The sequence below is a fragment of the Mus musculus genome, chromosome 8, assembly GCF_000001635.26.
Source record: "Mus musculus strain C57BL/6J chromosome 8, GRCm38.p6 C57BL/6J".
In the NCBI taxonomy this organism is placed as follows: Eukaryota; Metazoa; Chordata; class Mammalia; order Rodentia; family Muridae; genus Mus; species Mus musculus.
The window spans coordinates 78,734,987-78,742,747 of NC_000074.6; the positions used below are offsets into that span (position 1 = coordinate 78,734,987).

Consider the following 7,761-nt stretch of genomic DNA (forward strand, 5'->3'; position numbering starts at 1 on the left):
AAAAAAATAAATGCCGGGGGAGATGACATGTTTAACTCTACTTTTAGCTATCCTGCGATGATGATGTTGATGATGTGTGATAACATATAGTTGATACACATTATCTTGGTTAACTCTCCCAGCAGTGCTATGAGATAAGTAAAATTAACCCCATTTTCCAGATGAGAAAATCAATATACTATCTAAGTGGCTCGAGGCCACAAAGCTAATAAATGGGACAATTTTGACCAATCTAGAATAAGTTTGGCAGATGGCACTCCAGAAGGAAGGGCTGTGCAGGAGGTGTTTCACTTCTCATTTTACTCGGATCACACTTTGAAGGGGTTGGAATGAGCATGCAATACAAACCAGGGCTTCTGCTGTTTCTTGAGGGGATGCCATGATTCACCTCAGCCACAGCGCATTGGTCAAGTAAAATATATTTTCCTTAAGAAACATGAAGTCTAAGCAGCCAGAACTAGATCAGTATGCAAATGGGACTGTCTTACAAAGTAAAGTGGGAGGCCTCTCACCATTCTGCCAATGAAGGCAAGAGAAAGAAGAGGGTGGTAATGGAAGAGGACACACAGTGTGACTACAGACACACCCAGGAGAGGCGAGGGTGTGGATCACAGGAGATATACGCATGAGAACACTGCTTTCTGGTTCTCTTCCAACAAAGAGACTGACAAAAGGAGGAGAAGCAGAAGGAGGAAGAGAAGCCAGCACCCAGTGAGTCAGTGACAAGTGGCAGGGTATCCATGAGTCTCCCGAGAGACACCCAAGGAGTTCCCGAATGAGCTAGTTGAGGTGAGGAGTAGCACCTAGTGGGGTAGTGTGTTCATGAGCTAGGGTTCTGGACTGAGGAGGAAGCAAGCCAGGCAGGGCCAGGCAGCCAGCTCTATCTGCTCCCTGGTCACGAGCAACAGTGTGGCTAGGGTCTGAAACTCCCTCCACCACGCCACCCCACCACCCCACCACTACGGACTGCCCCCCACACACCGACCCAAAACAAACCCTTCCTCAAGCTGCCTTTGTCATCAACAGCAATGAGAAAAATAACACAGTGGGGACTGATAAAGGATGCTGCTCTCTCTTCAAGGTGGGGGGTGTAGAAAGGAACTCAGAAGGCCATGTCAGCAGCCCTTAGAGACCATCCGCAGAAGATAACCACACGCTGAGGAGATCTATCCTCTCCTTGTTAGTGGCTCTTCTGAGCTTCAAATAGGCAATCGTGTGGACTACTAGACAGGCTAGGCTCCATCCAGGGCCTTAAGTCCCCTTAAGAGTTGCTGTCAGTGTGGCCATTGCACTGGCTCTGTCAGTGGGGCTAGAGCCTCTTCTGTATCTTTTCCACCATTAAACCCATCATGGCATCTACTCTGATCATTTACTGTTCTTGCATGGGGCACATTCTGATAAAGTCTGTCACCCTCTGTGGCTTCTGATAAAGTCTGTCACCCTCTGTGGCTATCCTGTGTCCTCTAAAACATCATCAATCTGTGCCCAGGAGTCATCATACTGGTCAATCTGCAAACGCCCCCAAAGCCTGCCCCCTGTTAAATACAAACCAATCAGTATAAGGTTGAGGCTCAGTTGGCAATGTGCTTGGCACACAGCATGAGGACCTGAGCCTGAGCCCAGATCACACGTAAAAAACAGGTTTGGTCAAACCCCAGCACTGGAGAATCAGAGGCAGGGGGATCCCTGGGACTCAATGACAAGCCACCCTACCTAAATTGCCAAGCCTCAGGTCAATGAGAGACCCTTCACACACACACACACACACACACACACACACACACACACACACACACAAAACCCAAGGTGGATATCTCCTAATGAATGACATCAAGGTTGTTCCCTGGCCTCCACACCAACACATGCATACATACACACACAAAATCAATACCAATAATGATGGAATCAACCCAGAACTGATGAGGCCCTTACAAAGCCCCTCCAGACCCATGTCCCTTATGGCCTTGACTGGTCTATAAACATGCAAAGATCCTGGGAAGGCTCCAACATTCATCTTGGGAGGAGCGTATAGCTTCTAGCCTGAGGTGAATCAAACAGACCTTCCATCTGTGCCCTTCCTCTGCCTTCCATTTCCTCTCTCCCAGGACATGAACCACTTGTCCCAACGCTAAGTTAAGATCTAACCGGAATGTATGTGTGAGGAGGAAGCCTGGGCAGGCACTAGATGGATCTGCGTTGGGCATAACAAGGCCCAGGCAGCTGGTTCTTGTAAAGGAAGGCCCTACATCTGCCCTTTACCTCTGGGTCACAGGTTCAAATCCAGCCAAGGCTTGCCTGACAGAAAATCATTACTAGCTCTCTGTCAAGCCACTTGACAGATGGGAAATGAGTTTCTGTCTCCATCCAGCAGGCAAGTGTCCACACCACGCTTGGCACTGAGCTGCTTTCGACTCTGTGGAGACGTAGTGGAAGTCGTGTATGGTTGCCCTCCCCCCCCCCGCCCCCCCCCCCCGCCGTGTCAGGCCGGGTTCTGAGGTCAGACAGAGCCTGCATTTGGTATCTACAAGGGCCTTGACAGCGCTCTCCCCTTACCCCTCTCATGAGCACTTTATTAATCAGTTGGCTTTTCTTTCCCTCTGACAGCACTAACAAGGCATTTGAAGAAATGGAACAACCGAGAAAAGGGCTGTTGAGAAAAAGAGCATGGGCAAAAAGGAAGCATAGGCAGGGCAAAGGATGGAGGGTTCCAATAAGGAACCTGGTAGCTGGGTGTAGCCACCAGCAGCCACGGGTTCCTGGGTTCCTGAAAGGAAAGCTGGGGATGGATGGAAAGGATGGCAAGAGAAATAATAAGCCAAGGCAAAGGTCTCTGATCAAGGCTCAACTTTAATTCTAGGGCCTGATTTTTAAAGTGGGGGAAATCTATCCCCCACTATGCCAGGATCTCGAAGATCTTTGTCAGGAAAACAAGCTCAGCTGGTAGCTTCTTGCAGGAAGCTACAGAGGTGGCATATGGAAGACTCCACCCTACGTGGACTAGCAGACTGTGGCAGAAACAGGTCTGATTGAGTCTGCTCAAGGCTAGGAGGGAGGGCACAGCTGGGGAGCATGGTATGGGAAGGTGTGTCATGCCTTCACCTGAATCAGGGCTGTTCCTCTCAGAATCAATGACTTTGCAGCCTCAAAACAAAGGCAGCCAACATCACCACAGAAGATATCTGGAATGTATTAGTATACTGAGTACTGGATTGAATTCACTCACTTGGCAGCCTGAAGAATTTACACATTTCAATAATAAAGGAAAACTACTTCCAGGGGGTCTTCGGGGCACCAGTGGCCTTGTCCCTGCTTGGTTCTACCAGCACCACACATGTATGTGAGGATGCAGAGTCTGGCTAGCTGATTTCACAGTATGTCAGCCCCCACAGGGTTTTGACTCCTCAGCAATCACAGGTAGCATCCCAGAGGGGGTAGGTAGAGCAGGACAAAGAATGAAAGGCTCCAATAAGGGACCTGGCAGCTGGGGAGCATGGTGTGGGAAGGCGTGTCATGCCAGCAGCAGCTGAATCAGGGATGTTCTCTCAGACCCTACACTGGCATTCCATCCGATCACCCCACCACACCCGAGAGAAGTATCAGCTTAGCAAGGCAGGACTGGGCTGAGCTAGGCTGGGTCCCCAAATACACATCCCTGTGAAAGGCTTGGGGCTGCTGAGCAGTGTAGGCAGACACACACGGTAAGGCAGAGTAGTTTTCACAATGACACTCAGACAGACTGGCATGGGAGACAGTTTCCTCTGAAGTGTCATGTGAGTCAGCTTTCCACACGGTTAAAAAGATCTGAGATGTCTGCCACTCATTTGCTAGGCGGTGTCCTGGGCACAGGAGAGGTGTCCCCCTCACTGCCTGTGGCACTCAGGAGAGTGGGCCCTGCACTTGCCCAGGCAGCACAGTGGAGCTGGCCCTGGTAGCTAGGGCTAGGTGAGCCGGCTGAGGGCATGAGAGCAGGAGAGCTGCAGCATTGGGTGAGCTACCTGACGCAGTGTTGGAGAGCTCGCCCTGCTGGGGTGGGTTCAGGAGAGCTGGAGGGCTGACCAACTCAGCTACCACCCAGGCCCAGGCAGCACCCCAACATGTGCCCCGTCTCTGGAGTGCTGGAGCACATGAAGGGCTGTTCCTGCAGATCCAAAGCCACAGGACCTCCATGACACAGGGCATCAACAGGAGATCCGAGAGGAGTCCCAGTGAGGTCCAGTACTGATAGTGTAGCAGGAGCCAGAGGCCTCGAACCAGACCAATGACTAATTGTGGTGAACATTTGCTAGTGAAGGTGTGTGGACAGAAGGGTGCACCTTGGAGAAAATGCACTGGGACCCACTGCAGCTTCCACAGCAAGGTGTTTTTGTTTGTTTGTTTGTTTGTTTGTTTTATTTTACTTTACTTTTTAATTTTCTTCTGGGGAAGGTTGCCAGGGTGAAAGGTAGGTATGAAAGGACAGGGAGATGAGTGGGAGTGGGGTGCGTGACGTGAAATTCACAAAAAATAATTTTAAAAATTGCTATATTTTTAAGAGAAAAAATCTGAGATAAATCATCTGCTAAAGAAAAATGGTCTGAGGGGAATAAAATATGAAATGTAAAAAAATAAATTAGTTAAAAAAAAAAGAAAAGAGGAAAGGTCTATCTTAACTGGCAATTTTAGATGTTCCAGGCCACTATCTAGTTGGCCCCACTGCTTTTGGGGCTGCGGGTGCTCCCCCCAACCCTGGGGGGCCTCACAGCAGGAGTCTGTGGCACAGGAAGTGGCTTACCTTGTGGTGGCTAGGAAAGCAAAGAGCAACAGGTTGTGGTAAATCCCCACAACCTCCTTCAAAGCTACTCCATCCAGAGCATTACTCCTTCAGTCAGACGCCGTCACCTAAGGGTCGCTCTATCTCCCCATAGCACCAGGCACTGAGTGTCAAGCCTGAAACACATGGGCCCGTGCAGGAGTCGGTGGGCTCCTATAATGGAGTGGGCTCTTATAATGTGGGAGTGGGCTCCTATAATGGGGTGGGCTCCTATGATGCAGTAGCCTTTGGCCTGCTGTAATCCAATAACTCCCAAGCTTCTATAAATAACAGAATCAAGTTTCTAGTGTGCCAAGCTAGACTTGGGCAGAATGGTTCCCCTGGTGCCGCATCTGGGGTAAATAGACAATTGTAACCCACAGATGGGAGGAGAAAAGAGTAGAGTGCAGGAATTCGGCAAGAGGTTGCTCCCAGGATTGCTTGCAGCACCTGAGGTTGTCCTATCTCACCGTTCAGTTTCTGGAAGCACTAGAGTAACAGGAGGCCCAGACCTTGCGTGCATCTTCAAGTCTGGTCTGACCCTTGGGCCCCCATGGCATTACTAACTAGAAGCAAGCCTTGTTGTAGCTCCTGCTACATATGAATACCAGAAGTTTAAAACATAGATTTCCTGCTGGACCAAGGTGGCTCTGACCTCAGGTGCAGCCATCATGGTCACATCCTTTTTGAATGAGAGTAACTCCCACAGACTCATCAGAGTGAGGAGCAGGGTATTGTAGAGGTGACCTCTGACCTCTGACCTCTGAGCATGGAGGAGAGCACAGGCCCAGGGCTCTGTCTTTGCTATTTCATTGTCCACTGTCTCTGCCCCCAGTGCCTTTAGGCCATAGGCTCTACACAGCCTGTTTGCAGCCCCCCTTTCTCCTCCTAACCTTCACCTTCCCTTTAGGAAACAGCAAGCTTTTAAGGCCAGTTTTCTGGAATCGCCCCCTGCTCACACATAGAGGTCCCCAGAGGGTGCAAAGGTTGGCAAGAGAATGACCCTGAGGAGGGGTAGGACCATGAACAAGGTGCAGCCCTGGGCACTTGAGGCAGCCTTGACCTTCTATCAGGCTTCAGTGCTCCTAGAAAGGTCCACGGCCAGCTGGCCCAGCCCTAGCAGACATACCCACACCAACAAAGGCAAGCAGTACCTATACTGGGATTTCCCTTCCTAGCCTGGACCTGGAGGACTCAGGGACCTGTCTTGACATTGCTACAGCCTGCTTTTGAGGTCGAGCAACAAGGAGCATCCTAGTCACACCAAGCTGGCCTGGCACAGGAGATGCCCTCACCACGGGAACGAAATGGCTGACTACCACCTGAGCCCAAGCACCGTGGCTGTGAGATCATGTTGCCTGGTCTGGCTTTCGTCTGCTGCTCTAAATAGAGGAACATTGTGACCCCTCCCCCAGTTGTCTCCAGAAGGAAATGGGGCCACACAGGATGTCCAGCTCAGAGAGCTGAGGGTTGTGAATTAGACATGCTCCCCAAATAGACCCGAGTCTCTGAGGAACAGTTTTACCTTGTCACTTATTGCCATTAAGTTCACTGATGAAGCATGTGATAAGAGTAGTCTTCTATCTCCCCTAGCCACGGGATTCAGTAAAGACGTTCTCTGTTAGAGAGAGAAACAGAGAGGGAGACAGAGAGAGAGAGCGACAGAGACATACAGAGCATGAGAGAGAGAGAGAGAGAGAGAGAGAGAGATCCCCTAGATCACACAGTATGTAGGGATGTAGGGTGGGAGGGTGTTTCCCACCTACTTAGAAGCCCTGGCTACACAAATGTGTCCAGGATCCTTCCAGACTCAGACTTGGTCTGCCTTATTTACATGTACTTACACACAGAGGGAAAGATCCATGGTTGCCTGCCTGGGAACTCTATTTTTAGTTGTTTGGACTCATTGGCTTCCCCTCTGATCCTTCCTGGTTCTTTTCTGAGTATTTCCGGCCACTGCTTTCCTGGGAGAAAGGGGGTGAAGCTGAGCCTTAGTAGAGGCTGACCTCAAACCAGAGGGGCCCTGTATCATGGCCTTACAGCTCTGCTGGGGTGACTCTTCTCATCCCCGACCCCTCAGGACAGCTGGTGCTGAGAAGAGAGTTCTGGAAGCCGGGCAGCCTGCTGCAGTACCTGTGTGTGAGGACCAGGCAGCAATGGAGGTTTATTCAGCCTGTTTTTCTAGCAATGCTTGTGGAAGAATGAGACGAGAACCTGCCATGAAATGTTACACGGGCTCTCTTCTCCAAAACAAAATAAAACAAACCAAAACAGCACTCTCTCTTAGACAGAGCAATAAAATATATATTTATAAATATTTTCCAAGACTGCCCTCTAGTGGAAATCTAGAAGCAATAGCACATCTTATAAATTAGGATTTGGGATTCCGAACTTCTGAGTAAAAACAGACATTGAGGGAGGGAGACCTTCACACACACTCTGAAAGTTTCTCACACTGCCTTTGTGCCCAGAGGGCTGGTGAGGTTTCACTGGGCTGTACCTTGTTTCTACCAAACCACACACACACACACACACACACACACACACACACACACACACACTGAAGACTGTCTTGCCTTTTAAAAGAAATCCTGCTAGAGCTGGAAATTGTGTTATAAGGATATTTTAAAACTGGAAATGCAGGGACATGCCAGGAGAGACAATGGGAGAGCAGGCCCCATGTGTCCCTGGCTGGGCTCTGTGTGTTTGAATCTCCGGTGCTTTTATTTTGGCTGAGGAAGGAGCCAAGGCTGCAAGAGCATCTAGCCCCACAGGCCACACACACTGCTGGGGTTTCACCTTGGAGGATGTGGGACAATGAGTCATTTGTGCCTCTTCCTGGCTGTTCCTGGCCAAGGTCAGCTTTCCCACTGGAACTCAGCAGCCTGGCCCAGTGCCCAAGCTGTCTGGAGCCTTTCAGCGGTGCAGAGCCCAGGGAGAGGGTTGGGTTCCACAGCTCTTCCAGCCCCACC

The 7,761-nt window shown here is 50.2% G+C and overlaps 1 annotated feature.

Annotated features, from left to right (window-relative positions):
• Positions 5,528–7,761: part of an enhancer, noted in NCBI's record as "VISTA enhancer mm1335", that runs on past the window's edge. NCBI's record gives its function as "enhancer in: branchial arch[4/8] | heart[4/8]" and the evidence as "EXISTENCE:transgenic organism evidence [ECO:0001131][PMID:17130149]".